The 19,622-nt window shown below is 45.2% G+C and overlaps 2 long non-coding RNA genes across 2 annotated transcripts in view; one reads left to right on the top strand and one right to left on the bottom strand.

Annotated features, from left to right (window-relative positions):
* The window catches only part of LOC307205895, a 46,073-nt gene extending 44,172 nt beyond the window's left edge, over window positions 1-1,901 (top strand). Inside the window, exon 2 of the long non-coding RNA XR_013834168.1 lies at window positions 1,019-1,901. This is a non-coding gene — a long non-coding RNA (uncharacterized lncRNA). The remainder of the gene's footprint in view (window positions 1-1,018) is intronic.
* Window positions 1,902-9,281: 7,380 nt separating this feature from the next.
* Window positions 9,282-14,519, bottom strand: LOC307205260. Its single transcript, XR_013833963.1, has 2 exons — window positions 14,028-14,519; window positions 9,282-10,534 (listed from the first exon to the last, which is right to left on the bottom strand). It is a non-coding gene; the product is annotated as an uncharacterized lncRNA (long non-coding RNA).
* Window positions 14,520-19,622: the final 5,103 nt, after the last annotated feature.

Below are 19,622 nucleotides of genomic sequence, written 5' to 3'. Positions count from 1 at the left end.
ATGTCCACCATAGCAAACTCCAGGTTTGGGGAGGCCCTGAGAAATGTGCATTCTGTTGATGGACTTAACATTCAGGCCTGCTGTGCAGGAGCATCCAAATGAAACAGTTTGATGATTTTAGACTCTGGACTGAATAGTCCTTTAAGATGCTACCATGTATTATTTAGTTTCAAAATTCAGGAAGCCAAACCTACATTTTAGGCAGGGGACACCCATTCACTCAGTGCACTAATACAGCTGAGGGGGCTTTGAACCTCTGCTGAAAATTCCTTTCTTGACTGTAACACAGGGCAGGTGGATATCCTTTTTAATTTTCCCGCAATGGCACCCCCACACCCTTTGTAGGTCTTTCTTTCTAGTGATTAGGAAGCTGCCTTCAACTGATTTAGGATTTTGGTCCATCTTGGTCAGCACTGTAAATAGGAATGGACAGTAGCTCTCCAGGTTTTCAGGCAGGAGACTCTCCCAGCCCTACCAGGACATGCCAGGGATTGAACTTGTGAACTCCTTTGTGCAAGGAAGATGCTCTACCATTGAGCTATGGCCTGTCCCTCTTTATTATCTGATTATTTGCTGTGGTCACCTTTTTTTTCTTTCCTGCACCCTACATACCTTAGATATTGCATCATTCTATGCCATTTGTAAGGTGTCTTTGGTAAGAGATACCTAATGAGAGTCATGAGCAGAGGTACCCAATGCAGTGTCCACTAAACATCGTGGACTTCAACTCTGATCATTCTGAAACTTTGGCAACATTAGCTGGGGCTGGTGGGAGTTGCATGCCAACAACATCTAGAGGACACCATGTTGGTCACTCCTAATATAGGGCATCTCATCCACAAAGGCAGGTACCAGCTCTTCCACAAAGCACTAGCCTCTGTAATTTTCCTTTTACCATGGCCTCTCCCCTCTGCTTCAACATCCCTCATTGTTGCACAAGTCTCCAAGGGTGGACTTCAGCATCCCCTTCCTCAGCTGATTTCTTCCACTAACTCTTGCCTGTCACTTGTCATTTCAGACCCAGCTCCATCACTCCAAGATGTCTTGCCAGCCCTGCTGCGTCTCATCCTGTGCCCCATCTTGTGTCAGCTACCCGGTCGGTGGTTTGGGCTCACTGTGTTCACCTTATGGGGGCTTGTCATCCTACGGGGGCGGAGTGTCATCGAGTAGCCTCGGTATAACATCTGGAGCCAATGTTGGCTGCATCAATCAGTTACCACCATGTGAAGTAGTCATCCAGCCGCCTCCCGCGTGTGTGGTAATCCCAGGAGCAATCATTGCCGCCACTTGCGAGCCAGTTAGAGTGGGGGGAAACACCGCCTGCGGTGGGGGCTCCGGCGGAAGCTCATACGGCCGCTTGGGTCTGTGCCAACCCCGTGGAATTGCCAAGGTGTGCGGTTCTCCCTGTTAAGATCAAAGTCAATCTCCACAACAACAGAAGAATTTGGAAAAGAAAATGGTACCTGGAAACTCCTAATACGCCATCATGGCTGCTGCTGATGTCATAGGCCTGGGTGTCATCAGTGCTGAGCCCCCTCAATCCACAACTCTGACAACTGGATCTGTGGTTGTTCAGCATTCCTGGTGCTTGTGTCCATCTCTATGCTAGATTGTAGATCTGCTGCTTAGACGTTTTCTCTTGACCTTGATTAATGTAATCCAAATGGGAATTGCAATGACATGAAATGTTATTTCCTTCTTTGGTTTTCTGTATGTTTAACTATTCTGAAGGACGCCCAAGTTTTATTGATGCCTCAACTGTCCTGTTAAACCCATGTCTGCCTTTGGATTCCTTTGCTTTCAGAGTAAAATATTTTATTTTTGTTCCCTTTGACATTTGCTCACCAGGCAAATGTTTTCTCGCACTCCATTAAAGCTTCTGCATTTGAAAGAAAAAGAAATGTTGTGTTTGCTTCTTATTTTGAAAAAACCCCAAACCTTTTTGGGCCACACAGATCATCCATCCATCATCCATCCCTAGTTATCTGTCTCTGTCACATGATACTTAGATACCTTTATGATTCCAATTTTCTGAGATGCATTCTAGAAAAACAAAAACTCTCACACTTCCTTCCAGACCTCATCCTCACCTACTCCTCTTTGCAATCACCTTGAGTGTTTTGTCCTGCATGGAATTCTGATAATACTACTTTCTGGTCTGGATGGGGGATAGAGAGGACAGTGAGTGCAGTGTGTGTGTGTGTGTGTGTGTGTGTGTGTGTGTGTGTGTAAAAAGGATCTAAAATATAAATGTAAAATTTACATTTGTTGTTCTGCCCATTTTTCTCTCTGGTCCTGCGCACCTCTGGCATGTGGCCCCCAGAAGGTTAACCAGACTAAAAACTGGCCCTTTGAAGATGGATCCCCATAACTGGTATATCATCTCTTGCCCTTAGGCAAGTTGAGGCTCTTCCATATTTCCAATTGCCTTACCACTTTCACCCTGGAAAACCAGTGATTTAGCGCTGAATCAAGACAAACATCAATCAGGTTTTCCGCAGATGGCTGTGTGGATATTTCACCCCTCCCACTGCAAGAATCTACTGACAACGTTTTCAGAAAGGAGGGGGCGGAATCTGCTCATCGCTTCTTCCGCTCCAGCCTGACTCTGCTAAAAAGTCTGAGTGTTATCTGTGTAGAGATAAGATGACTGCCTAAGCAACTGTAACACTCATGCAGTACAGTAGCCTCCGACAGTTGTTAGTCTTTAGTTTATTTTAGTTTGCAGTAGCTGTAAAAGAATAAAGAAGTTATGTGTCGTTTGTGTAGTTCATACTCTACTGTGCTCTGCTGACTTTGGTGCTCACAGCTCAAAGCTGTGAGTCCATTGCACCTAGACCTGCTTCCCTGCAGTGGAAGGTCTCTGGAAGTGCTTTCCCAGTCGGGGCTGAAGAGGTTGAGCCCAGTTGTTGGCACCGGCTCAAAGGCGAAGCTGACAGGCTGTATGTTCTGATTTAGTGCTAAAGTATGGGTTTAATGGGGAAAAGCAGCAGGGTAAAGGCAGAATCACTTGGGCCCATGCCTCAAAAGCATGGGGCATATGGAGAAAAGCTCAGACCCATGCTTTCTAGGCTCGGGACAAGAGGAAGTGCAGACAGAGTCCTAAATCTCAGCATATCTGACGGGGTCAAATTTCCCCTTTGAATGGCCTAGGTTTGAGTGGAATCACCTGGAGTAGGCCAGGTGAGAAACAAGGATTGCTTACGCACACCCAAAATAAACACATTAGACATGTCTAGAGCTAAAGGCCACAGGGTGGAGACAATAGGTAGGCAGGTTTTTCTGCTTCTTTCTTAATGCTATAACTCAGGGTCATCCAATGAAGGAACTTCTTCACTCAGAATCTTTTCAAATTATGGGTGGCATTAAACTATACTTTGGGATGCAGGTGGCGCTGTGGTCTAAACCACTGAGCCTAGGCTTGCTGATCGGAAGGTCGGCAGTTCGAATCCCCATGATGGGCTGAGCTCCCGTTGCTCAATCCCAGCTCCTGCCAACATAGCAGTTCAAAAGCACGTCAAAGTGCAAGGTAAACGGCATTTCCGTGCGCTGCTCTGGTTTGCCAGAAGCGGCTTAGTCATGCTGGCCACATGACCCGGAAGCTGTCTGCGGACAAACGTCGGCTCCCTCAGCCAGTAAAGCGAGATGAGCGTTGCAACACCAGAGTCGTTCATGACTGGACTTAACTGTCAGGGGTCCTTTACCTTTTTAAACTACATTTTAGTCATAGAATTGTAGAGTTGGAAGAAATCCTAAAAGTAATCAAGATCAACCCCCCGCAATGCAGGAATCCCAACTATACTATCTATGGCAGATGGCCATTGAAGCTCTGCTTTAAAATCTCCAATGAAGGAAAGTCCACTACCTTTCAAGGGAGTCACTTTGGAACAACTTTTACCGCCATAAAGTTATTCCTGACGTTTAGTCGGAATCTCCTTTCTTGTAACTTGAAGCCATATTTCCTCTCAGTCTCCTCTTTTCCTTGCTAAATATACCCAGCTCCTTCAACCATTCCTCATATCCTCATAAGGCTCAGAGTAGACCCACTGAAATTTATGAACAAGACTCCATTAATTTCAACATGAGAAAAACGTGGTTCAATTTGCTCCCACAAGAGGTAGCAGCAGGTACCAATCTGGACAGCTTTAAAAGAAGAAGAAGAGTTTGGATTTGATGTCCCGCCTTTCACTCCCTTTAAGGAGTCTCAAAGCAGTTAACATTCTCCTTTCCCTTCCTCCCCCACAACAAACACTCTGTGGGGTGAGTGGGGCTGAGAGACTTCAGAGGAGCGTTACTGGCCCAAGGTCACCAGCAGCTGCATGTGGAGGAGCGGAGACGCGAACCCGGTTCCCCAGATTACGAGACTACCACTCTTAACCACTACACCACACTGGCTCCAAAAGAGGATTAGACATTTCATGGTGGATAAGAAAGCTATCAATGCCTACTAGTCACAAGGGCTGTGTAGAACCTCCACAAAGAATTATGGAGGTTGTAGCTATGATTCCCAGAGTTCCTTGGAAAGAGGAAATGATTGTTAAATTGCTCTAGGTGATAATATTGATGGTGTCTTTGCACTGGGCTTTCCTTCTCTCCCTCCCTTCTCCCTCTGCTGAAGCCTGATGGAATTGCAACCGTTAGTTGACAGCTGATAGTGGGACAAGTCTGGTGGAGCTGGTTTCTCAGTAAGATATTGGAGTAGGCTTACTTCACTCTTCATTCCTGCTTCCTCTGCAGCAGCATCATGGAATAGATGCTGCTAGGTGATGGTAGAAGGAGGGGCCTGATGGAGCTGGTTCCTCAGAAGAGTTGACTGAATGGCCCTCCTCCTCAACCTTGTTCTGCTATGGTCTGTTGGAATACCTTTTGTTTGTTTTGTAATAGATTTGGGGGGATCCACCTAAGCCCTAGAATTCAATAAATAGTAGGATTTTGATTATTTGGGATGAGATGGGAGAAATACCAGCTGCACAAGAATTTCCTGGCTAGCCTATGCAAAACGACCTGGCCAAGCTAGGGCCATTAAGAAACAATACAGGGCCATTGAGAGCCATTGGCAATGCAAGAAAACTCCTTCCCCTTGGCCTGAGGTGTGAACAGAGACTGGGGGGTTGGAAGCTTGCCAGGGTAACTGGGGGTGAGGAAAGGAGAGTTTTTAGCAAGGTGATCTAGGAGGAAGAGAAAAGGGTGGGATGGCTGATGGCTGACTGGGAGAGATGTCTTGGATTCCAGTGGGGGACAAGTCCCTCTTGAAATGACCATGCTGTAAGATCTGGACACCATGCAGACTGAAGGTGTAAATAGGTGAATAAACCATATTTCTTAAACTATGAGAGTCTCTGCCATACAGTGGTACATTGGTTCTCAAACACCATGATACTCAAACAACTTAGAACCCAAACACTGCAAACCCGGAAGTAAATGTTCCGGTTTGCGAACTTTATTTTGGAAGCCGAGCGTGCTCCGTTTTGATTGTTACGCTTCTGATTTGAGTGCCACACTTCTGTTTTGAATGTTATGCTGAGGTCTCTGTTTTTGCTATTTATTTTGTGTTTTGTTGGCTTTTTTGTGGCTGTGTGGAACCCAGTTCAGCTACTGATTGATTGATTATGTCACTGCTGTACATTATTTATTGCTTTCATTTTATGGATCAATGGTCTCATTAGATAGTAAAATTCATATTAAATTGCTGTTTTCAGGGTTGTTTTTAAAAGTCTGGAACGGATTAATCCATTTTGCATTACTTTCTATGAGAAAGCACACCTTGGTTTTGGAACGCTTTGGTTTTGGAACAGACTTCCGGAACAGATTAAGTTTGAGAACCAAGGTACCAATGTATATCAATTCTCCAAAGGAACACAGACCCTGGAACCCCCAAGAATCTTGCAGAGAGTGGGGGGTGGCACATGACTTCTGTAGCAGTTTGTTTTTGTTTAGCAGTTGTGGAAACCTCTTATGCTCAGGTGCCAAATAGTGATGATTCATGATGCTATCAGTGCCTCTACATCTTTTCCCCACCTGGCCTACTTATTGAGTTAGTCAACTGAGGACTTGCTTTGCAAGTCATTGTAGTATAGTGATTAGAATGCTGATAGAGATGAGGGTTCTAATCCCCTCTCAGCCAAGAAGCTCAGTGGGTGACCTTAGGCAGGTCACAGTCTCTCAACCTAACCTCCCTCACAGGGAAGCTGTGAGGATACAGTGGAGGGAGCAGGAGAACACCAAGTGTGCCATCTTGAGCTCCTTGGAGGAAAAGTAGAACATAAATGCAGTAAGCAAGTAAATAAATATTTATATGTCAGAAGTTTGGTAGCAGATGACGGTGCTCCAGCAGAAAATTGTATGTCATTCAGGATGGAACATCAACTCGAATGGACCATTTTCAGCTTCAACTTTTGCATTTCCCCCCAGAAGAGCTCTCCGAGTTACACTACATGACAATAAAGACTTGTCCTATTTTGAACCTTAACTTGTGTGTTGTATAATTTTAAGTACCTTTATTCTGAGGGGGCTTCTGTGCAAAACAAATGGAAACCATCGTCCAAAATCCTGTTATCACAGTGGCCAATCAGATGATTCTGGGAATCCCACAAGCAAGTGATGAGGGCTGTCCTTCTCTCCAGTGGCGTTTGATATCCCAATGGGAAGCTGTTCCACAGCTGTAAGTATTCAGAGATGTACTGTCTTTGAAAGTAATATATATTCATCACAACTAAGAGCCATAGACTGCTTATTTATTTACTTTCTTGGGCTCCATGATCACTGCAGATGGTGACAGCAGCCACGAAATTAAAAGACGCCTGCTTCTTGGGAGAAGGGCAATGACAGGCCTAGACAGCATCTTGAGAAGTAGAGACATCACCTTGCCAAAAAAGGTCCGTATAGTTAAAGCTATGGTTTTCCCAGTAGTGATGTATGGAAGTGAGAGCTGGACCATAAAGAAGGCTGATCGCCGAAGAATTGATGCTTTTGAATTATGGTGCTGGAGGAGACTCTTGAGAGTCCCATGGACTGCAAGAAGAACAAATCGATCCATTCTTAAGGAAATCAGCCCTGAGTGCTCACTGGAAGGACAGATTGTGAAGCTGAGGCTCCAGTACTTTGGCCACCTCATGAGAAGAGAAGACTCCCTGGAGAAGACCCTGATGTTGGGAAAGATGGAGGGCACAAGGAGAAGGGGGCGACAGAGGACGAGATGGTTGGATAGTGTTTTCGAGGTTACCAGCATGAGTCTGGCCAAGCTGCGGGGGGCAGTGGAGGACAGGAGTGCCTGGCGTTCTCTGGTCCATGGGGTCACGAAGAGTCGGACACGACTAAACGACTAAACAACAACAACAACAAAGAGCCATAGACTAGTCCAAGAGGATTTCAGTGGTCCATACTTCTTCTATGAGACATCTTTCTTCTAGGGCAGGTATAAGGGGAAACTGGCATTCCAGTGATTATGAACTCAACTCCCAGCATACCTGTAGATGGGCCACACTGACAGATGAAGCTGATGGGGTGTTGTGGGAGTCCAATGTCTGGAGGTGCCACAGGTTTCCCACCCCTAATGAAGGGAATTGGGCCCTGTGTAACCTCTCTGAGAAACATGTCTGGGTTTTTGCAGCCAGTCTTTAGGTGCTTCCTCAAATCCCACTGAGGAGGAACTTTCAGATTTCAAATCACACTTTCACTTTGTTCAAGGGCAGCTCTGTATTTTAATATTTCCCCTTGTGCCTAGTCATGCTCAGCCATGAAGCTCTCTGGTTGAGCTTGAACCATGATTCTTAGGATTCCCGGTCAACACAATATGACTTACTTCTGAGTAGACATGTGCAGGATTGAACTGTAAAAAAATAGTTGCGTTTATTGGCAAATGAACTGTGGTTTTTGTTTACTTTTGCTTTTTTGTTGTTGGCCATAGACAGTGTGAGGAAGTAATGGACTGGTATTTTGAAAATTTGAAATAGCCCATAATTAAAATGTCATGTTTGTGGGGAATGTAATGATTATGGGAGATAGTTGCAATAGCACCTCATTAGTACTCACATAAAATTGATGGTGTGGGATTTAATTGTATGTTTCCTTGGTATTTGATTTCTATCACATTTCCGTTGCTACCTCTTAAGCTATAGATGAGGAATGATCCCTGGCCATTGGCCACACCAGTGGAAACTGCTCTGTTAGGGAAAGTGGGGGCACTGTCCTACCAATCTCAGTCTGCCTTTAGCCTTCACCCACCTTCCTGACTTCTTGCTTATAACCAGCCCAGGAGATAGTCCAGACTGTTAGCTTTCTACCCCTCCTCCTTGGTCTCAATGTTGCCCTTATAGAACCCATCAGGGAGAAGGAAAGAGACAAAATTAGAATAAGTTGGCTTTGTCTGTCATTGGCTTTCCCTGATTACCACCCAACCAATCCCAATGGACAACATCCACCACTGGGCCATGTTGGCTGGGGATAATGGGAAGTGGAGTCTGCAACGTGCACAGAGAAACATGCCCACTTACTTATCTAGAATTAGCCCATTTGTCTATCTAAGTAAGTATTATCTGCACCAGGAATGGGGAATCTGTGGTCCTCCAGATGTTACCAAGCTACAACTTTTGACCATTGGCTCTGCTGACCACTGGGTCTGGTGGTAGCTGGGAATCCAACAACATCTGAATAGACATGGGCTCCCCAGCCCTCTGTGAGTGCTTTTAATGTATGATCCCTGATTGGTTGGGACATTATTGGACTAGGACAGGTGTGGGGAATTTACGGCCCTCTGGATATTGCTGGATTACATATCCCATCATCCCTGACCATTGGCCATACTGACCAGGACTGATGGGAATTAGAGTCCAACAACATCAGGTTCCCCATCCACATTCTAAATCATAGGGTGGAATCTAATTAGGTGGAGTAAGTACTACATATATTTTTGTACAATGCATTTTATTGTCTAAGCAACAAAGCCAAAGAACATTTTCAAATGCCTTTAATGATGTCATCAGATGGACTTTGCAAGTATCTTTGCATGACATAAGTTATGGTTGGTCCTCCCCACCTGGTCCTCCTCCATCTTGTCTCCTTTGCTAAAATGTTGACATTTACTGTATTAATATCCAAACAGTGTTTCATAACTTTGTGGCCCACAAAAGAAACCGGTGTGTGCACGCTTAGTGCATCTTACTTCTGAGTATGCAGGTTTAGGATTGCAGTGAATTACTGCAAAGTGTATGCCTGCTAATGTTCTTCATGGTACTCTCTGCTGGCGTTCTCTGCTTCCAACATACCTCTGATGAACCAGATGCTTTTGTTTCATAATATTATTTATTTCACCTTCTATGTACACAGCACTCTACATAGCATAAGAAGAAAGGTATCTGGCTCAAGGAATGTACAAATCTGCATTAGGTGTGCCTAATGACACAGAGGCTCAACAATACCCTCCAAAGAGGCATTGCCATTACATTTGGGTGGGCAACTCCAATGACATATAGTTCTCCCCTTTACTCACACTCGGAAAGGAAATACCTGGATGATGTAAGACTGATATTTAAATGGGAGGGGGAAATGTGCCTCTGGTACCAGCAGTTTAGGAAGCAATCTGATGGCCAACAAAGAAAGCTTTAACTGCGGGCAGACTTATGACAGGCATGGGAACCTGTGGCCCTTGAGAGGCTGATGAACTACAGTTTCCCTTGACCACTGGCAATACTGGCTGGGGTTGACTGGAGTTGTAGTTTTGCAATATCTGGATGATCCCTGGTCAGCCACCCTTGAAGTATGGTTTAGGCCAGGGAACGGGAACATAGGATCCAGCAAATAGGATGAAGTACAGCTCCAATCATTCCCAACCATTGATGATGCTCAACAGTGTCTGAAGGACCAAAGGTTCCCTTGATGCTATTTTAGGCCTACTAACTCCTCTTCCACCTCTTCCTCCACCTCCTCCCACCTCTCAACCTGCGTCTTCTGGAATGCTCTGGACATAGTCACCTGAATTGCCCCACTCCAAAAAGAAAGACTCGGGCTAAAACTGTAATTCACAGCACCTGTGATTATTATTGTTGTTGTTTTCAAACTTCTACTACATGAATATACAAAATGGATGATGGCTGCCGATCCTGAACCTTTAAGGACAGGCGCCAATAACAAGTGTGGCCCCAATGTGTGGAGCATTGCTCCAGACTCCCATTCCTAATGCAGCCCCTATTTCCTGTCCGCAGCGCCTCCTGCCTGAAACGGGCCTATTGCAAGATGGCAGCCGGCAAGCCACACTTATGCTTCATGAAGGCAAGTGGCGAAGGTGGCAAAAATGATGGGTGGCTCAGGAGGCAGGTGGCAGTACCATGGAGGCAAGTGGCATGGATCGAAGCCACATTCTGGGATTTCACAAGGCGGGGGCTCCGGGATGAGGATCTCTAGGTCCGTCAGCTTTGTTTCAGCCACAACAGCTGGTGGTTGCAATAGAAGCGTTGTTGAGGGGAGGCTTGTGCTGCAGGAGACATTGTAGCCACAAAGCTCCCCGGGGAAAACCATGGCTATGTGGTGGGAGGCAAATCTAAAATGAAGTGGGGAAAGACACATATCACAAATAATGAAGCAATTAACCTAAAGCAGGGGTGTTCAACTTCCAAGAGACTGCGACCTACTCCCACTATGAATAAACTGGCAGTGATCTACCCATTGGATCGACCAGAGTTGTTGAGTTTTTTGGGGGGAGGATGACCAAAGTTGTTAAGTTGTTGAGGTTTTTTTTTTTTGGAGGGGTGATTGGGCAATCGCTGGAGCTCAACCAGGAATGACCAGGGACAGCCCACAATCAACCTGTAGATCGTGACTGACCGGTTGGACAGGCCTGACCTAAAGCATTGGCCTCTAGCTATGATGGCTATGTTTCACCAACACTGTTTTGGAAGCATGTCTCTGAATACCAGTTTCTGGGAATGGCATGTGGTGGAGTGTTGCACCCATGTCCTGCCCGCGTGCTTCCCATTGGTATCTGATTGGCAGTGGCTTTCCAGGGTCTATACAGGGTTTTTTCTGGAGGTGTCCTAGGGATTGAACCTGGGACCTTCTGCATGCAAAGATGATGCTCTACTCTAGGGATGTCCAACTCCCAAGAGACTGCAATCTTTTTTTAGGGAGGAGATTCAAAAATGTTGATAAAGGGGAAAGGGGAAAAGTTGCTCACCAAAAGATCGCTAAGGAAGCGATCAGCCTCACAGCGAAAACTCCGTCTTCCGTTCTAGCAATCATGCATGAATGGTGGATGGGGTGAGGGGGTGGGGCCAGTTGCTCTTTTGCCAACACAAAGGAAAGGGAGCCCGCGATCGACTGATCTACCAACACCTCCTGGGGATTGACCAGTAGATCGTGATCGACCTGTTGGACATCCCTGCTCTACCCCACTGAGCTATGGCCTTTCCTCAATGTCTCTTCTACACAAGAGATACTTTCAGGATTCTTACATTGGGTATGAGCAAATCAACCCCCACTCTCTTCTTTCTAGATAAAGTTGGGTGGCAATTTTAACCAGAGGCCTTCTTAATTTTGTCCATCACCAGGGAGAAGAGAACTGATCATTACCACAAACAGTTTGACTGAAAAACTGCATCCTCACTGTCATCTTCATCATCTTACTATTTTTATTATCATTACTACTATTTTACCACTACTATTACTTATTCTTATTACTACTGCTATAACTAATACCATTACTACCACTACCAATACTACTGTTACTGCTACTATTACCATCTACTATTACCAATACTATTACCATTACCCATTACTACTACTGTTACTATGACTATTACTCACAATCCCCAGACAGGTGTAGACAAATCTATATATTTCAGATTCTCGGAGTTTCTCATATTCTGCATATTTCTGCATCATATATACATGTCCTCACAAAAAATAATCAGAATTGTAATGCAAATTTCTTCTAATATGGACATTTTTGTTTGCATTTTTGCCTAATAATACTTATTTTTGAAAGATGCTATTTGTACTAATATGTGTATTTTGATGCACACAGTTCCCTAATCTACATAGTTTAGAGCACATTGGGACAGGGTTGGAAAGCTGTATTGGAAATTCAGAGGAGAACAAATTTCAAAGGATGGCTGCATTTCAGTTTGTGTATTGTCTCAGGAAGTGGGGAATAAATTGGAAACCAAACTAACATCCTCCCCACATTCCATATAGTCACAGACAGGAATTTGAAGAACCCTCATAAAAACGGAACACGGCAGTGCTATTTTTCTAGAAAAAATGGTGCGGGAACTCACCATGAACACCTCCCTCATTCTCTTTGAATGGCAATGACGTCTACCTGAGAGTTGCCAGAACTGAGTTCCAGTGAGTTCTGGCTGAAAAAATGCCCCAGAACATGGGTAGCTACTTTATTCCAAGTCAGACCATTGGTCCACCTTTCTCAGTATTATCAACCCTGGCAGCAGTTTCTAAGGGTTTAAGATAAGGAATTTCGCCCAGCCTTACTCAGAGATATACCTTACTCAGCCTTACTCAGAGATATACCTTCAGTATACCTGAAGGTGCGTCTCCACCCCCATCATTCAGCCTGGACACTGAGGTCCAGCTCCGAGGGCCTTTTGGCGGTTCCCTCCCTGCGAGAAGTGAGGTTACAGGGAAACCAGGCAGAGGGCCTTCTCAGTAGTGGCACCTGCCCTGTGGAATGCGCTCCCAGTAGATGTCAAGGAGGTAAATATCCATCTGATTTTTAGAAGAAGACATCTGAAGGCAGCCCTGCTTAGGGAAGTTTTTAATGTCTGATGTTTTATTGTGCTTTTAATTCTGTCAGGAGCCGCCCAGAATGGCTGGGGAAACCCAGCCTGATAGGTGGGATATAAATTTATTATTAATTATTATTATTATTATTATTATTGCCAGGGATAGAGGCTGTGACCTTCTGCATGCAAAGCAGATGTTCTACCACTGAACTATGCATATTCCACTTCACCAGTCATCTTGTTCTTTTTGTTACCTTGAAAATCCCTTGGGCTGTTTCATCTACCCCGACGCCACCCTCCACCCCCACATCAATCTGGCGTGTTGCTTTAAGCCTGCAACCCCCAGTTTTGCATGCATAAAAGAGAACTAAAAATATGTAACCATAAATATCCCATAACGCTTAGCTGCATAGCTACTGAGAGAATATTGGGGCAGCCAGTTTCTACACACCCATTTTATTGCATCTAAATAGCCACTTGAACTCCTTTTTTAATACAAAAAACTTGTTGTGTGTGAAAGCCAGACACCAGGCATAACAGCACAAACCACTCCTAGGTTGTAAGCATCCAATGCGACTTTTACTCTGAGTAGACCAATTGAAATTAATGAGTCTAAGGTAGTCATCCTCCTTAACTTCAATGAGACTTCTCTCAGTAAGACTCACATTGGATATAACCCCCCCCCAAAAAAAACCCCACCCCTGCTGTGATGAAGGATTGTTTGGATGACATCTAGGTTTCCCTATGCATAGCCTTGCCTTGCTATGCTAGCCTTCATCAATGCAGGAGACTCACCACTAAGGAATTTCCCCAAGACATCTGCCCAAATGACAGACAGGTGGAAGCTATGGCTGGTGGCATTTCCATCAGCAATAGCCCATGGAACCTTCTGAAACATAGCTTTCAGAGTTAGAGGTAAGATGGCAAGGGATCTCAAGATGACCCTGCTGCCGTCGCGTGATAGCAATGGGCCTGATCCAGGCCTCTTTTCCTGTACCAGCCTGGGAACTAGCACAGCAAATAGACATCCCCTTTTATCTTCCACCCCCGGCTCTCATGAGCAGTGGGACTATGGCTGGATCAAAGGCTTAGCTGATCCCTCAAGCCCTGCTGCTTTTAGCCACAAGGTTAACATGACATTTGCCCTGCTACCTGCAAGTAAGCCATGCTCAATATAGTGGGTTTTTTCCTCTCAGCAAACATGCACTTTAAGCAAAAGCAAAAACTCCTACCCCACAATTGGTGTTTCATTTGCTATACAGAGATCTGAGCCCCTTGCCTTTCAACAGACCTTACCTGATTCTTCACAAGTTTCAGCAGATTGGGCTGGAAGAGAGCGGAGGAGGAAGAGCTCTTATACCATCTGCTTAGGAGCCTCGCGGGTAGGAAACACCCTCTGCTCATGTGGCTCCAATTTCCCCGCATGCCTCGCGCTTCTCTCAAATTGCTATAATTGTTCCTCCTCCCTGATTACAGCAATTGAGCGTTGTCTCTCAGCACCTGGTTTTAATATAGGGCAGCAACACATTGCTGTTACACCCTTCTGCTTCCTTTTAATTGTATCGAGGGAACATTGGAGCACCAAACCAATGCTGATTTCAGCAATCCTTGGTTTGGAAAACTGCCTGTTCCCAGACTCTCAGGCTTCTTTTCCAACAAGTCAGAAGCGGTTGTCTTCCCGAGATGCTCCCTCACTCCCAAAAGCAACTTTTAATTTCACTTGCCTGCCTTTGAAAGTGTCAGAACGTTTGTTTGTTTTTGTTTGCTGAAAGCCAGCCCAGACTTAGAATGTGCACCTCACATTTCCTTCAAGTCTGTCCAGAACCCTCCGAGGCACAGTTTGTCTAAAGCTGATTAATAAACTAATGGCTGTGATTCATCTTCTCTATAGCTTGTTTCATGGTGGGGACAGGAGAAAACAGCTGTCTCGGAGACTTATCTTCAAGGATCACCAGACACTTTAAATTAATCCCTTGCAGTCACTACATCAGTGTCTTTTGAACCTGAAAGCTGTTTTCTATGATATGTAAATCAACTGCAGGGTTGTTGTTAATGATTTTGAAGAATAGCGGCAGTCTGCGCCAGTCTAATCTCCAGCACACTGCAATTCTGAGGTTATTATTGGATCTAAGGCTACAAAGTGGCTTCTTAGACTCACACTTTTTCTTAGGACCTCTTCTGTGTCAACCCCAACCACTTAGGGGTGTGTGTTTGTGTGCGGAGACATCAGACTTTATGGCAGGGTGGAACCTGTGGTCTTCTACATGCTGTAGAAGTTGGAGTTGCACCATAGTATTGACCATGCTAGCTGAGATGATGGTAGGTTGTAGTCCAACAACAGATGGAGGGCCACAGGTGTTCTCCATCATTGAACTAGACCACCACTTCCCTTTCATAGCTACTACCACCACAACTCTGTTTTCTTCTAACACAGGGACTAGGAACAAAACAAACAATTAAATGCGGAAAAGTACACATAGCATCTCCACTCTCAATTCATAAAGTCTTTTTCACAGTTTGTTTACATTCGGTGTGGTTGGGGGCAAAAGAGGGGGGGGGACCTATTTATATTTTTATTGGCATTGTCAGAGATTGGAGGTTCCAGAGCTTGGTTGGTTGTGTTTGGCTGGTTGCAGTATAGTTTGTTTGTATGTGTGAGGGTGGAGTGGGGTTGTCGGGTCAGATTAGCAATATTGATTCATATGCTGTTGTGGGGGATAGGTCATTTTCTTATTTTGCCATATATGTATGGCCACCTCATGAGAAGAGAAGAATCCCTGGAAAAGACCCTGATATTGGGAAAGATTGAGGGCACAAGGAGAAGGGGATGACAGAGGACGAGGTGGTTGGACAGTGTTCTCGAAGCTATCAACATGAGTTTGACAAAACTGTGGGAGGCCGTGGAAGACAGGAGTGCCTGGCATGCTCTGGTCCATGGAGTCACGGAGAGTCAGACACAACTAAACGACTAAACAACAACAACAAATGTGATAAAGGGGTGCCAAACTGAGGTGAAGGCATCCTCCATCACTTGTCCCCTTTTAGGTTAAGTTTGTTGATTAAATTTTCAGGCAGGGCAGTTTCCCAGATATTTTGGTACCTGTGTCCACTCCTGATAGGTCCTTCCAGTGTCTAGTCAGGATATTCCTAGCTGCTGAGAGTAAGTGACTTATGAGTTCCTTGTCGTGTGTTATTGTCCTGGAAAACAGGATATGCCTTATTGCACTAGGGTTCAACTAGTTTCTCTGTATGAAGTGTAGGAAGCTGCCGTGTAGTCAAACCCTCAATCCATCTAACTCAGTATCATCAACACCAGTAGCCTTCAACTGGTGAGTCAGGACCCACCAGTGGGTCACAGCATGATCCAAGGATGGTCACAATAGGAGCACTGCCACCATGAAAATATATGGTAAAAGATTAAGAAATAGATCCCAAATGTACGTTTGGATTAAAAGCAGGTTTTGGAAGGGTTGAAGATGTCTGCTTTATTGAACCAGTTTGTCAAAGAAGCACTTGCCAAGTTCTTCCAGCATCTTGTTATCATGAGCTAGACTGCTGACAAAAAACAACAACAACTTATTAAGGGTTTGAGCTGTAAGTCAGTGGGGCTTTCTGTTGGCTAATGCCAGCAGGAACCTGTTCATGACCTGACACTTCTGTCCATGCACACATTCGGGGACTGGAAGGGGAAATGCGACAATCATGAAGCTGGCAGAGGCTGGCAGGCCTGGACCCATCTACCACCACTGAGTCTGGCAAAAAGGGTTTTAAAAAATTGCTCTGCGAATCAGGAATGGTGTTTGCCAGCCTTTAATAAGGAAAATAATGTTTGCCTTTTGTTGGTGTTCTTCAAAAATGCTCCCGTGTCTTATTGTGGGCACCTAGCCTCATTTACCGGGTATTATGGGCAGATGGTTCATCCCATTGAAAGAAACCAACTCTTTAGTGTGCCCTTTAGAACTGCCTGCTCTTTGATATTAGGCAGACACCTTTGCTGTATTGTTTCTGGTGCCCGTCAAAGCCCTTCTTTGTTCCAACAAGCCAGTCTACCTCAGCATGTAATTTTAGCAGGTGTGTAATCTGTTTATACCGTTTTGAACAGCGCCTTTCGTAAGTATTGTTATTTATAAAATTACTGCTTCTATTATATATTTTAATGTTTTGTTTTTAATGCTTGCTTTTCTTAATGAATATTTTCGATTACCTTTTCTAAACTGCTTCGAGGTCCTTGTGGTGATGCACAATGGGGCGTCCTCACTGGTGCAGGAAGAAATGAAACATATTGGTCCATGGGGTGGGTTAAACTGGGCTACAATTTTGTTGGTTTTTAAATAATTTTATTTCTCATTTTACAAATATTTTAACAATTTAAAACACCAGAACGTAATATCAACCCCCTTCCCCCCTTTCTGCCGTTACTTACTGTCAGAGCTGCCTCTAGGTCCCAGCTCACAGAGGACCAACGCTAGGCTGTAGTAATGTACAAAAGTCTTTATTGAAGTTCAGTTTCCATTTCAAAGCCACAGCGTGCAGCCCTACGTCTTAAACCCTAGATCGGCGAAGTCCCGTCTGAGTCTCCTCCCCTATGACACCAGTTTAAGATCCTAGCCCTGCTCCACCTTTTACGCTGCTCTCTCCTCCTCTGGGTCCTCCTGCCCGCTGGGGCATTGCCCTTTCTGGACTCTTCCGACACTGAGTCACTTAGCTCCTCCCCCTCCCTCCGGCGGGCTTTAGGACCCGGTTCCCAATCCTCATTCTCTGCTGTCCCGCGCTCCTGTACATTTGAACTTGCCTCTCGCGCCAGCCCAGTGACCTTTCTCCTAACCGTTACACTACTTCGGTCACTGCTTCCCTCTTCCGGGACACTGGCCGGATCTGACCTCTCCTCCGTTGTCCAACTTTCTGATGGAGGCGTGGTCAGCCCTGCCTTATCTTCTCTCCCTGGTGGGGAATGCACTGGCCCCGATCCTTGGGACTCTTCCCCCCCACTCTGCTCTGGTGGGGAAGCTGGTCCTGATTTCCAGCTACTGCTCTGGGAGTCCCTGCTGCCCCCTTGCTCCTGGGCCGTTCCCCTTGGGAACCCCCTACCCCTGGCCACTGGCGCCCCCTTCTGTGAATCTTCCGATTCGCTGGAGAGGCTCATGGAATCCCTCGGTCCACTGTCCTCTTCTCCTACGCTCCCCTCGGATTCTTCCCCTTCGCTCTCCATCCCCTCTCTTCCCTGTGCCTCTGCTCCTGAGCCCCTGACACTTACGTTATATCTTTTACCACTGTATATCCAATTTCAATCTATTTACTTGTTATTCTTTACATTCTATTTAAGTTATTATCACTGCACATGTTTATATCAGTCCTGCTAACAATGTAAGCTGTTTACAACAGTTCTTCAAATAATACACAATTTTTCCCTATTCATTATTAAAACATCTCTCTTCTTGATTTCTTAATCTTCTTGTAAGTTTTGGCTTTCTGTATACTCCATCAGTTTTTGTTGCCAGTCTTCCTTAGTTGGGACTGTTTCTTCTTTCCATCTCTGGACATACATCATTCAAAACTGGGCTACGTCTTTGGTCACATTAACACCATAACCTACAATATTTCCCTGATGAAAATAGGGATGTCCTATTCAAAACGATGATGATTATGATGATTATGATAATATTTATACCCTGCCCACCTGTCTGGGTTGCCCCACCCACTTCGAGCAACTTCCAACATATATAAAAACATAATAAAACATTAAACATCAAAAAACTTCCCTGTACAGGGCTGCCTACAGATGCCTTCTAAAGGTAATTTAGTTACTTATCTCCCTAGCTCTTGAGGTGCACAACTTAGGGTTGCCATATTTCAAAATGTGCCAGAATTTAGATTTCTGACATGACAGTCCTAGCTTTACACCCTCCAAGATTTCTCTGATGAAATTAGGGACATCTTAAGAAAAAGTGGAGGACGCGGGTGGCGCTGTGGTCTAAACCACAGAGCCTAGGACTTGCTGATCAAAAGGTCAGTGGTTTGAATCCCCACGACAGGGTGAGCTTCCGTTGCTCGGTCCCTGCTCCTGCCAAACTAGCAGTTCGAAAGCACGCCAAAAAGTGCAAGTACTGTACAGTGGTACCTCAGGTTACATACGCTTCAGGTTACATACGCTTCAGGTTACATACGCTTCAGTTTACAGACTCCGCAAACCCAGAAATAGTACTTCAGGTTAAGAACTTTGCTTCAGGATGAGAACAGAAATCGTGCTCCAGTGGCACGGCGGCAGCAGGAGGCCCCATTAGCCAAAGTGGTGCTTCAGGTTAAGAACAGTTTCAGGTTAAGAACAGACCTCCAGAACGAATTAAGTACTTAACCTGAAGTACCACTGTAGATTAATGGTACCATTCCAGCGGGAAGGTAAATGGTGCTTCCATGCTCTGCTCTGGTGCTGGTGTTCCGTTGCGCCAGAAGCAGCTTAGTCATGCTGGCCACATGACCCAGAAAAACTGTTTGCAGAGCGGACAAATGTGCCTCCCTCAGCCTGTAAAGCGAGATGAGCGCTACAACCCCAGAATCGTTTGCCACAGGACTTAACTGTCAGGGGTCCCTTTACCTTTACTAAGAAAAAGTGGGACATTCCAAGATCAAATCAGAAACCGGGACGGCATCTGTAAATCCAGGACTGTACCTGGAAAATAGGGGTGCTTGCAGGGTCTGTCACACCACACATTTAAAGCCCTATTATCCAACTCTAAACACTTCCCCCATCAAAAAATCCTGGGAGCTATTGTTTTTCCCTAAATTCCCTGGAAAGAGGCATTGATTCCTAATTTAGGAATCCTAAACCACTCAGAGTTGTAGCTCTGGGAAGGAACAGGGATCTCCTAACAGCTCCCAACACTTGTGACAAAC

Source organism: Podarcis cretensis (assembly GCF_951804945.1).
Source record: "Podarcis cretensis genome assembly, chromosome: 16".
Lineage (NCBI taxonomy): Eukaryota > Metazoa > Chordata > Lepidosauria > Squamata > Lacertidae > Podarcis > Podarcis cretensis.
The sequence above is the reverse complement of the archived record's forward strand: the minus strand, read 5'-3'. Positions and strand labels throughout refer to the sequence as shown.